General features: G+C 36.7%; 1 protein-coding gene across 6 annotated transcripts in view; it reads right to left on the bottom strand.

Annotated features, from left to right (window-relative positions):
• Window positions 1–12,175, bottom strand: part of EXOC6 (exocyst complex component 6) — a 161,383-nt gene that overhangs the window by 19,875 nt on the left and 129,333 nt on the right. The gene's annotated exons all lie outside the window — the stretch shown is intronic.

Raw genomic sequence — 12,175 nt, forward strand, 5'->3', positions numbered from 1 at the left:
AACTCTGCCAGCCTGTAAGGCAAAAGCCAAAGTTTCCCATGTTTTTCTCCTTTAAAGGAGAATACATTTTTAAAGTTTGTTTGCAACCCTTTCATATATTCTTGAAACCCATTTTTGGGTCGTGACCCATAAGTTGAGAAACGCTGTTCTAGGTCATATGCAACCTCCTTAAGTATAATGTTACACTTCATGACAGAACCAGAACTTTCCCATGGAACTCCAGTCTGATAGGGCTCTAAACTAAGGCAAAACTTGTCTTTTTGTAATGTATTTGCATGGTGCCCAACACAGTATGACTCAATTAGCTATTAGATAAAAGCACCAAAAAAAGACCCACTGAAGTGCCCAGTCTATACAGATGCTGCAAAAGCCAGGTCAAACTAATGCACTGCCTCCTCAGGGCACGTGCTGGGCTCAGCACAGGAGTATGCGGAGTTAAAAGTAAAGCACGTTTCACCCCCCACCCATCTGCAAGGTTCTCAGTTTTGGCTTATAGGTTCTTCCACACAAATATGACAAAAGCAACATTGATATCAAATTTGTTGCTTTCTTTTTAGTCTTTGATTATACCATGTAAACAAGCACATGTCAAGGTATCATACACACATGTACCCTCATTTATTAGAGCAATATTTAATAAAATTTATTTACAAAATTATAAGAACCCCACAAAAATATCTTCTAGATCGGAACTTCAAATGGGAATCAAAGGAAGCAGAATTGAACACAGATCATCATACTTGACTCCAGACAAGCTTTTCCTGCTTCTGAAGAAACATTAAATTTGCATATCTGTACTTTTAAACAATCTTCAACTGCTAAGAACAAGCACAAAAGTTGGCTAACTAGAATAACACAAGCACCAAACAGCTGCAATTATCACTTCATCTGCTAGAGTTCTTCACTGCTGACAAATGTCTTGTTAGCCAGGTTAGCAAGTCTGCCTGCCACTTGCCAAAATATTTTTTTTTATTTACTCCTGGTGACTTATTTTGTGAATGTGTGAATTTCAGAATCCCCCCTACTGATCACATACCTGGAATAACACACATTAGTATAGTATTTCAAAGTGTAAACTGAGCTCTTGATCTGTGAATGTCTTTATAGTTTACACTATCCTTTTCCTGGATTGCTCATTGTCTAACAAATACATTTTCAAAGTGGTATTTCAGGAGTTAGCTATGCAATTCCCACTAGTGTCAATGGGAGTCGCAGGCTAAATTCCTGGGCACTGCTTTGAAAACTGACTCCAAGATTTTTCAGAGAAGGGCAGTTTGTGTTAGAAAGGGAATGTCTTGAATTTCATCTTTAGAGCACTGCACTTAAACTTGATGGTTTTAAAAAACTTACACATTTGGAAATCATGCTTATATATAAGATCGTATTTAAACCTTTAAAATAAATGAAACTTTACCTTTTTCCACTTAATTACATCTGTTTCAAATTTATGCTTAGAAGTGAAGATAGTAGTGGACAACATCTTCAGTGTTAGGATATAATCTTTAACACATTTTTAAGTGTAAAATATGTAAACTTGGAGGTTATGACAGCTAAACCAGCATAAATTATTGTTACGCTAAGAAAAAGACAAAAGTTATTTGGGTTCACACTAATTCTTTACAACCAAAATTTTCCCAAAGGGTACAATATTTTCCTAACAGACCTTGAGAATGTTCTTGTTATATCCAGCGATGAACTTAAATACATCTCTAATACTTCGGCACTTAAAATGAATTTAGGCCTGTCTACAAAAAATATGCATATTATTGGAGTTGCGTAAACAAGTTAGTTGGTGATAACATAACCAGAAAAACATTCGGACAACAGCTTTTCAGGTGAAATAGTAACAGCTGCAAGTATGAATAGGTAGGCCATGTACAACATACAATATAGCAATATGAATACAAATACAAAGAAGATTTGTTTAATTACAGTGCAAATAATCTTTATAATAAAGTGCTTCTTTCTCATAATTAAAGAATAAACTGGACTAGGAGCAAGAGAACTGTCTTTTGAGTTTAGAAACAGACAAGAGTTTCAAAAGCAGAAGTCTGGCAGACAGTCAGTCTAGAGGGCAGGGGTTCTAGCCAAATTGTTCCTGCATAGCCTGTACATGAAGTCCCTTCAGACAAAGCCAAAAACTATGTCAATGGTAAGATTTGGGGGGGATTTGAAATGGTTTATTATGCAACCTTCAGGTCATTCACAAATTTCTTGAGCTTCAGATACAAAGGTGTTCACTTTCAAGAAGTGTGCAAAGGATTACATGTACAGCCCTATAAAACAGAATTTATGTCTCTTTTCTGCATAATGCTTTGAAAATTGAATTCTCATAGTTAAAATTGTGGAGCAACATTAATATTGGTTATAATGGGTTTAAAAATCAAATGGACATTTTTAATGTTTTCAGTAGGAATTTTTAACATGCTGTACTTTTAATCTGCAGATTGAAATTTATCGTATTACGTCCAATCTGGTCAGTACACTTTTACCAAAATGGATTTTAAAGTTTCAATTAGATTTTGTATATTTTTAGAACTATATCATATTCAAAACAGGCTTAATTTTAAATAGAAGAACTGATAACTTTGATAGTAATTGTCTGTACATTATTCTTGAAGTGGCAAAGCAGGATAAATATAGAAATGAAACCATTAGGCAGAAAAAAGAAAGGACAACCACTAACATCTGTCATCATTAGGAAAGAAGACTCACTTGGGCTGAGCATCTCTATAGGCTATAGACATTACATCTGGCATGACAACTAATGAAAGAAAATAAGGGTGGACTAGACTTTGCCAGGTGACACTGTAAACAATAACCTTAATGAGTTGGGAATTCAGTGACATGAGACTGGAGTCATTTTTCAATCATTCTACAGTAAGACTGTGTAGATTCAGATCAAACTATAACAGTTGCATCTAAGAAGAGTAGTGACACTGCACTGGTTTTGTAAATACAGCCATATTAGACTGGGGGCCCAGACAAAGGGTAAAGCATAGGCCATCTCTCTACCCACCTGCACATTAGATGCCTTGTACTACATTAGCCTAGTAGATTCCTAGGAGATTGCTCTGGTTTCCTTCTTAAAACTAGGTCTGGGTGTGGGTCACTGATGATATTCTAATACTGTACGGTGATCAGATTATATGTAGATTCTTTTAGGCCAGTGGTTCTCAACCTTTTTAGACCCATGGCACACACCTCATTAGATTCAAGACACCCCTCATAAAATGCCAGATCTTAAGCTTTCAATTCTTTTTTGACTATGGGAAAATAATAGAGCAATTCTTCAGTTGCAAATAACTCAGAAAGACCACAACAAGTTAGAACGTTTTTTATATAGATTCCTATATAAAATTTCTGGGTTTATTCTATGAATAAGCTGTACTGTTTGCACATCTAACAGTGCTAATAGTGCATAGCATCACACAGCATTCTTAAAAGCATCGCATGGCACCATGGTTGAGATCACTGTTTTAGTCATTTTTTGTTAGGAACTCCTGACTATTACAATACCTTGCGCTTTGACCTCCACCAAATGCAGTGACCTCTGGGATAGGCTGCAAAGTGTATCTGTTTCTGCAAAGGTTAATTGGGGTTCTGTCTCAGTGAAGGCACTTAATTAATCTGGAAGATAAGTCTTTTTATTTACTAATTTTTGGATCTATAAAGGGCTCCTATTTAATTTTTAATATTTGAGCAGCAGCCAAAATGTAAATCTAAATAAAAAGAATAATGTGAAGAGTCACAGTAAAGTATAGAGAATGACTCGGTATTCGGGATTTCTGTCTGAGGTGACCATCACAGCCTCCAACATCTGACACACCAGTTAGTAACCACTGAGAATAAAGTAGGTTTCTTCACTCCTTGATGTTTCTTTTCCCTGAAGCTGTGCTCCATGAGCCATATTGTCCACATACAGTGAACACAGCGTTTATAAAGCCCACTTGTGGCACAGTAGTGCTTGTAAACATACTCATGAAAACCAAAATACATGTAATAAATTGACTAAGTGTCAATAATAGCACTAAAAAGATTCCTTCAATCAAACAACTGAAACCCCACCACTTCAACCCAGCATCTGGATTAAACTAGTAAAAAGGGCAGACCTTGATCTTACTTGGTTTGAAACAAATTTGGGATCTATCAAGCCAAGAGCTGGGAAAGCAAGCTCCTTGAAAATACCTTGCAGGTAGCCTCAAGCCAATATAGCTCTCTAGCAACTATCAAAAGTGTCTTGGTTGATTTTAACTGCTGAGCTGAGGAAACATACATCAGAGTCAAAACATAAGAGTTTTACATGTCAGAATCTGGTAGCTGGACTTTTACTCAGAAACAAAGAAGAAGCCAGTGCTACTCATAACACAGAGGTGAAATAAACTCAATATTACATGCATCTCTGAGTAAGCAGATGGTTATTTTTTCAGGGGCTTGCTCATCAAAAAACATGTTAAGAAATCCAGGGATCACTTATCTTAGTGGTAGGTGAAATCACATCCCTTGGACAAAACTATATTACATCTGGGAACCACTGGAAAAGCAAATCACTTCTGTAGGAAACTCAAAATATGTAGGTATAGGAAAAGCCACATCACTGGTCCAAGTATAAATATGTATCTATTGCAGTAATCTCTCAATTTTCCCTCCAGGTAACTAAGTCTTTTTCTACACTATGAAACTATTACATGGCACTGACAAACATTTTAGCAAGCTCTAAGGTCCTTGGCAAAATCTTGATTCTTAACTAATCAAATTGTTATTATTCAAGACTATAAAATCTAGTATTTTGGGTTTAAATTTGTTTTTTTGTCAGCTTTTCCAAAAATAGTCTGGAAACCTGTCACATAGCCCTTCCTTCTATGGTTCTGAACTAACCAGCAAATTCTAGAAAAAGTCTCTTTTCAATGTATTGAGTCCAGTGGCCTTTCTTTTCAGAAAATAACTATTTTTCAATAGGAATTTTGCCTGCAAATATTAAAGGTCCCCCATCCTTTGCCTCCCTTGAAAACATCCACTTCCCACTACTTCTGATATGACAAGCATCTTGCTAAAAGAATATTTTGTCTGAATTCTTATTTACTCACAAGTTGAGAAAAAATGGAATATGTAGTTTTGCAATGATTTCCCTAACTCCTAATATCTAATCCCAGGAGATCAAAATTGGGAGTTTTAAGTAACAAAGCAATGAAGGTAAACCTCTGCAGTGATTTGAAAAACTTCTTCCTCCGATTTGTTTTACCTGCCACTTTGAAATGTTATCTGTTTCTGGTAAGTAATCCTGTGCTAGATTCTTGTGCTTCTTAAATGCATATTATTCTCACCCTTTATTGACTGACTACATCTATTATCACATGTAAGCAGTGTTAATCCTCTAGTAATTAACACTCTTATTAAAGTAATTTGAACTCAGGGAAGTTTAACTCTGTTTTTACTTAATTAAATTATTAGGAATGTTTTAGACTGCCTTTGAGTTTTTGGTTTGTTTTTCAGTATCTTGTGCATGTAAACTGCATTTGTGAATTAGGGACCTAGTCTTTTATGCTTCCTCAATGTTTATAATTTTGTAATACTTAAAAAAGCAACTTTTGGTGCCCTTCAACAATGATGCTAAAGGAAATTATACTTTCATTTAAACTTCAGGATGGAAGTATTCACAAAGAATACCATATATATCTATCTCATGAGTGGCAACACAAAGCAATATAGATAGCTAGACAGATATAGATATGAACATTTTCTTTTAGCTTGACTCACCTAAACACAGCTTGAGTCTCCAATAAGATTAACTAGAAAGAAGTCAATTTTCAAAATTAAATGGTTTTGTATGTTTGTTGTGTGCTTTTTCTTCAAGGATAAACTGCTTGTTTGTCCCACACTTGCAAAGTTTACACTCAAGTAAACTGACTGGCATCTCCAAGACAGTAAAAAATTAGCTTTCCGTTACTGTTCCTTTGGAAATGCCAAACTGCAGAATGTAACAGTGCATTCGGGGAGAGTACAGGACTAGCTTCTTCATTCAGAGTGAACTACTAGCTATGCAGTTCAGACAAACTAGAAAAGAATAATGCTGATATGCACTAAGGAGTTAGGCGCTTTTCCTATATCCCATGTGCCAAAATCATTCTGAAAATTCTCTCCCATCTTGAGCAACAAATAATTCAGTCTCTTTTTACCTAACTCTTATTTTTAAAAATATTCACATCTCTCAAGACACATCAAAAGTGGTAACAGAGAAAAGAAAAAGAACAAAGACAATAGTGATAGAACTGTAAGTAGGGATGGGAACAAAAACTTTCCTGAATCCTTATCTCTTTCCTTACAAATCTTCATGTCTTTCTCCATCTTTCATAGAAGCTTCCATTTATGTCTTGACAATATTACTCTTTTTCTTTAATTGGTTTTTTTCCTCTCCCTATCCTCTCCACCCTATTAGAATGAAGCAAATTTTGTTTTCACTAGTAGGTCTCTGACAGCAGCAGTTCAAAGAACCCAGGATAATGTTGTATTTGCATCATGGTAGCACCAAAAGATCCCAAATAGGATCAGAATAACATGTGAGGATATATTCCCTTCTCCAGAGACATCATAATCAAAGCATAGGTTAGTTATTTGTACTAAAGGTATTAATTGCATATCTTATATGCACATGATAGCTTTTACAGTCCTGTTATATTTTGTCCGTTTTATGTTTTGGAAGACTCTAGTCTATGTAAACTTATTCTATGCCTGTTACTGCTTTCACCATCTCCTCCAACAAATGATGTTGCTCTCAAACAAAAATTAATCCCTGACTTTCTAGTGTGAAAGGATTCCTTTGATTTCAGTGGGCTTTGCATTACATTAGAACATTTATGAGACTACCAAGGTAACAGAAAGACAAATACAAATGCTACAAAAACAGCTGTAGTAAAGACAACCCTCCCAAAAGACTGTTGATTACAATTCTTGTTGTATGCATGTTCTAAATGTTACCTGTGATTCACTGACAGTTTAGAGAAAGATGGAATTTTAATGTATCAGTTTATGTAATTAAAATACAAAGTGTAAATTTATTTTGGTTACATTATTACTTCTGTTATTTATAAAAAAAGAAATAAGACTTCAAAAATAATACCAGATTAAATCAAGATTAGAAGACTGGATCAAGCAATTTGGGCTCTATTTTTGTATGCTACACTGGGACTGTGGTTCCTATTTTCTCTAATAACACAAAAATAGCAACTCTGAGGAACAGAAATGCTATTTTTCTTACCAGATAATTTCCTATTAGCAGTTTTCCTCCGCTTTGATTCTTAATGGGTCATGCATATCTTCTCTGGAATCTGGAGGCAGTCCACCATGGTTGTTGAAGCCTCCAGAATTAAGCCCTGGTCTTTACCTCAGGCCACAAAAAGAATTCTTCCAAAGCTGTGGGAACAACTGCCCCATAACTGATGATTAGCATTAACAGAATAACCTGATGTAACATAACTAACTTTAAAACAATTATATGTAAGTGCAAGTTTTCCTATAGATATTCTGGGAAGTTATCCAGGGGAGCTGAATGCCAGTATCCTATGCTCCAAAGAAAAGGATCATATAAGAAGTCTGAGCTTGGGAGTATGTTCAAGAATCCTGGAACTAGAAACAGTGACTAGATTCTACTCAGACCCTCTTGGCCTGTGGTAGCCAGTGACGGAGTTCCCAACCCACTGTAAGGGTCATTCCTTGTCTTCAGTCACTGAATCCTGGAATATAATACAATACATATTGTCATTTGCCCCCACCCTCCTGTTATTTATTATTACTTGTAATATCCTGTCCAGTCTTAGAACACAAGTTGTTTGGTACAAGGATGCATCCTTTCTATTTGCTAAAAGGCTGAGCCCAGTAAGCACTACAAAAATTATAAGAATCATTCTTTCAAAACTTTCTTTAACTAGAATATGTAACAAACAATCAGCATTTTCCTGTTCCACTCCCACTCACCAGTGCATCCTCACTCACCGCACTCTTCTGGTCACCCCTCCTCCAACAGGGCTGGACCAGGTGCCTGCTAATGCTCATCACATGGGCCTGGTCCCCCTCCCCATGCATGATCTGGACTCACCTTCAGCACCCCATGTTACACTATACTACCCCAACCTGCCCCCTGAGGCAAGAGCAGGAAGTGGCAGCTAGAGAAGGGAGGAGGAGCCCAGAGACTCCGGATTCTGTTGCAGCTGGAGTGATAGAGGGAATGGCAGCCAGGTGAGATCTTGGGAGCTGCCTGCAGCCTGCTGGTTGGACAGCCCTGAACTAAGAGATGAAGAAGTGATTGAAGTTAAAATGTAGACAAGTGTTGGCTGCCAGAGGAAAACACAAGTCTGGCTAAAGATGCACAGCCATCATCAGGTCAGATCAATCTGTAACTCAGAAGTGTTCCTTAATACCAGCATTACTCAGCTGCCTTACATCTTACAGTTAGCACTTGCTGACAGTCCTTAAGCCTCCAAAACGAACATGTCATTGTCATTCTACTGTAGTTTAAGAGGCAGTTAAAACCATTCTTGTCTATGATCTAGATAGACATCCAGGGAAAGGCTTTGTAAGCCATGACAGCAGAGAAAAAGAAAAACACTCACATCATGTACATTCACATCAGTAGCACACTGGCAATTCACTCTTTTTCAGGGGGATAAATAAATAAGAGTTCCTAAAAGTCCTAGCATCAGAAACTTTTCCAGACTACCTTGCATAATGTTTATAATACTTCTAAGGTATTGTAAATATTATACCCATGTCTTGGAAATATACACATTTCTTCTTATGAACTCCAAGGCCTGGTACAGGAGGTTAGTAATAGGAATCTGAATTCCATCAACAGCACCAATGTAACTGGGGACCCTTGAAGGTGCCTTTAAAAATATCAATACCCAAACTTGTTATCAATTAACAGGTAACAAGTAAGGGTTGCAAGTTTCCAGGTAATAGTGGCAACATATTAGTATGCTGCCTCTCCAGCTCAGGGGTAAATGAAGGAATAAGTAACAGTCCCCTAAAGAAGTGCCCTTTGTCATTCTCAAGTTTTGCAGTCCTCAACCACCACCACATGCTTGTTTCTCAAGCCTAGAAATGGTGCTGCACATCTGAGAGTAATCTTTGGGAGAATTCCCCCCCAGCCTAGTCTGGAAACCAGTAACTCACAGTGAAGTAAAAGTTGTCTGTGGATACTGTATGCCAGTCACTTTTAAGTAAATCCTCTCATGTAGAAAAGTCCTAGGTCTGCCCAAGCATACAGTTAATATAGGAATGGTTATTCTGGAGTAGCTATTCCAGAACAGCTATATGTGCAGATAAACCCTCAGAACAAGTACACATGGAAGGCATTATTTCTCTTTTTTACCTTACCTTGGATAAGGTAAAACATTTCTCTTGTTTACCTTACCTTGGAAATATAAAGCACAACATAGAAAGAGTAAAAGAATATAAACATTAGAAGAAAATACACACAACATTTTCTCCTTGGGAGAATAAGGCAGAAATGAAGAGAAACAGAACAAAAAAACAAATGTGAAAAACTGTCATACTGTTTAATGGACCTCTGGAAGGTGCTCAGATGTCATATAGAGAATAGAACAAAAACAAGAATAGATTCACTTTTTGTCAGCTTGCTTGTGGAAAGATCCTGATCCCTAGAAAGCATGATCTTTTCTTTTTGGGGGTGGGGAAGATGGAAGGAAGGGAGTAGTGTTTATAAAGACATGACCAGAGTAGAAGGAAACAGCTTATTAAAAGAGGCAATGAAAAGTGGCTTCCCTTCAGTGGCTCTATTACCTCACTTAGCACCTTTTTGCTAGAAGGTCCCAGTTCTCTTGACAGCAGCTCTCATTATCTCAACTATTTCTCTTTTTAGCAGCTCTTCTACATTTGTGCAAGGGATGCCATAGTAGAAAAGAAGGAACTGGGCTTCCAGGGTGAGAACTGGGACATTGCTGGCAATGGGAGATGGGGGACCAGAACCTGTTAAAAGGAAAGCACTTAATGTGGCTGTTTCAACAAGCTACCTACCTAACTCCCATCCCTAGGGACCATCAAAGCGTAGTTTTCCCTCTGGCTTTTCCAAAGCTGGTTCCTTAAGTTATAACCAAAATGCTCCAATACTACACTGCCCCCTTGTTAATCTTACACATTGTCCTGATATGACACAGAGGGAGTAAGCTGTTGTTGAGATAACTGGCTTCCATTAGCAAGCATGTGATTGGCAGGACGATAAAGTCTTTTCCCTCACAGGTCAGCTACTCTTTAAAAAGAGGGCAATCCTGCTGATCCATCTTTTAGCTACAGTCTCTCACTGAGTCCCAATTCTCCTGCCTTTTAGCTTTGATATGGTTCAAGCTTTCCCCCTTGTATCAGCCCCTACCTGTCATCAACTCCTCTGTACCAAACAGCAAATATCAGGAGTTTGACCTCAGGGCACAGTCCGGGTGGGCAGGTAAAACCTGACCACTGGACTTACTTCCTTATCTTTCATATCCTGCAATTCATGAAGAAGTATCAGATTCAAACTAAAAAACAGAAGCATGACCTTTCATAAGAACTTTCTGAAAAAGGCTCTGTTGCCTTTCTAAGTATTCTTGAAAAGAACTGTCATCCACCTTATTAAGAGAGAAATGGATCACAAATAAGGAAGAAGAAAAATAGTGCCAAGTCCTTACTGAAAGGTAAATATCATTTTAAATTAATACTTGCATCCCTAAGAGTTTGTAGCGAGACACAAACCATACTGTGGAAGAAAACAATCAAAATACTTCTATAATTATTCTATGCCTACTAGTTATATTGCAAACTATTGAAGCCACTTGCCTAAAATTTTATTCTTTATAAAAATATTTGAAATTTACCAGATTCCTACCATATGCAGAAGAAAGGTATCACACATTGTGAAAACAATTCTATGCAAAAGTTGCTAGCTAAAATTATCATGTATAAGCAGTATCATAGCCATTTGTCTGGCATATTCAACAGCTGGCACTTAAACATGTAAAATATTATTTATTTCCCTATTAAGTACATGCACACCTCATTCTCTTGTACAGCTGGAAATCACTTTCCCCCATAAAAAAGTATGGGGTTTTCAATGATTTATAGCATTTAGAAGAAATTCCAAAGAGATTGTGTTACAACTAGACAATCTCTAAATCTCTCTTTCCTTCAATTAACTTATTTACTGTAGTACAAAGTGAAAGATATTTAATCATTTATATCCTTTAGAATAAATAGGATAAAAAGCCAACACAGGACTGTTAATATTTTAGATTGGAAGAACTCCTTTTTGCACACTGAATTGCAGTTACTCGTATGCTTCTGCTTACGGAAATCACAGATCCATTGCACAACTTTATTCACATGCTATAGGCCCCATCTTTTCTCACTTCCTCCAGATTTAAACTGTGTAACTTCAATGACTGCAACAGTGTCATTCCAAATTTATATGTACTTAAGCTTAGAATTGGTACCATACCTTTCAACTTTAGCACTGAAAGGCATATTACAACGCTATCATTTTTTAATTAGATTGAGCAACTGAAAAACTCCCTGCAAAATAATTTTACAATGGGATTTTTCCATTTTGGGGTGTTTTCCCATTGCATTGCTCTGCAAAACCCATCTACAAGTGAAAACACCAGTATGCAAATAAGCTGAAATGGAATTTTTCTTACATTTCTTTTTTCCAGCTGACTTGTAGCATGGAATATTGCTGAATAACATTGTCCAAAGCCTTGGGGTGCTTAAGCCAATTCTATTTATATTTGCTTAACTATTAACTTCACAACTCAGGCAACACTTTTACCAGTATTTATAACTATGAAAAAAGCAAGACTTAGAAATCCTTTAAAAAAAAAAAAGCTTATTTCAGGTAATGAAACTTGGTGAACTGTTAATGCTGGGCTCAGTAGAATAACAAAGAGAAAAGAAAACAAATGAGTAAGTGAAGATAAAACAGCGTATAACAATTTAGAACAGGAAGTAGGGAAGAATATGATGTCAGTTGAAAGTGCAGGGTATATATTAATGGAGAGAATACACTTGTTCAAAATAGGATCAGGCTAGAACACAGGGCTAATATGCTTATTCTTGCAAACAAAGTATCATGGCATCTTGACAGGCTGTCAGGATCTCAAGTTGAACACTTTATCTATGACACCTCCAG

Source organism: Alligator mississippiensis, chromosome 6 (assembly GCF_030867095.1).
Source record: "Alligator mississippiensis isolate rAllMis1 chromosome 6, rAllMis1, whole genome shotgun sequence".
NCBI lineage: Eukaryota > Metazoa > Chordata > Crocodylia > Alligatoridae > Alligator > Alligator mississippiensis.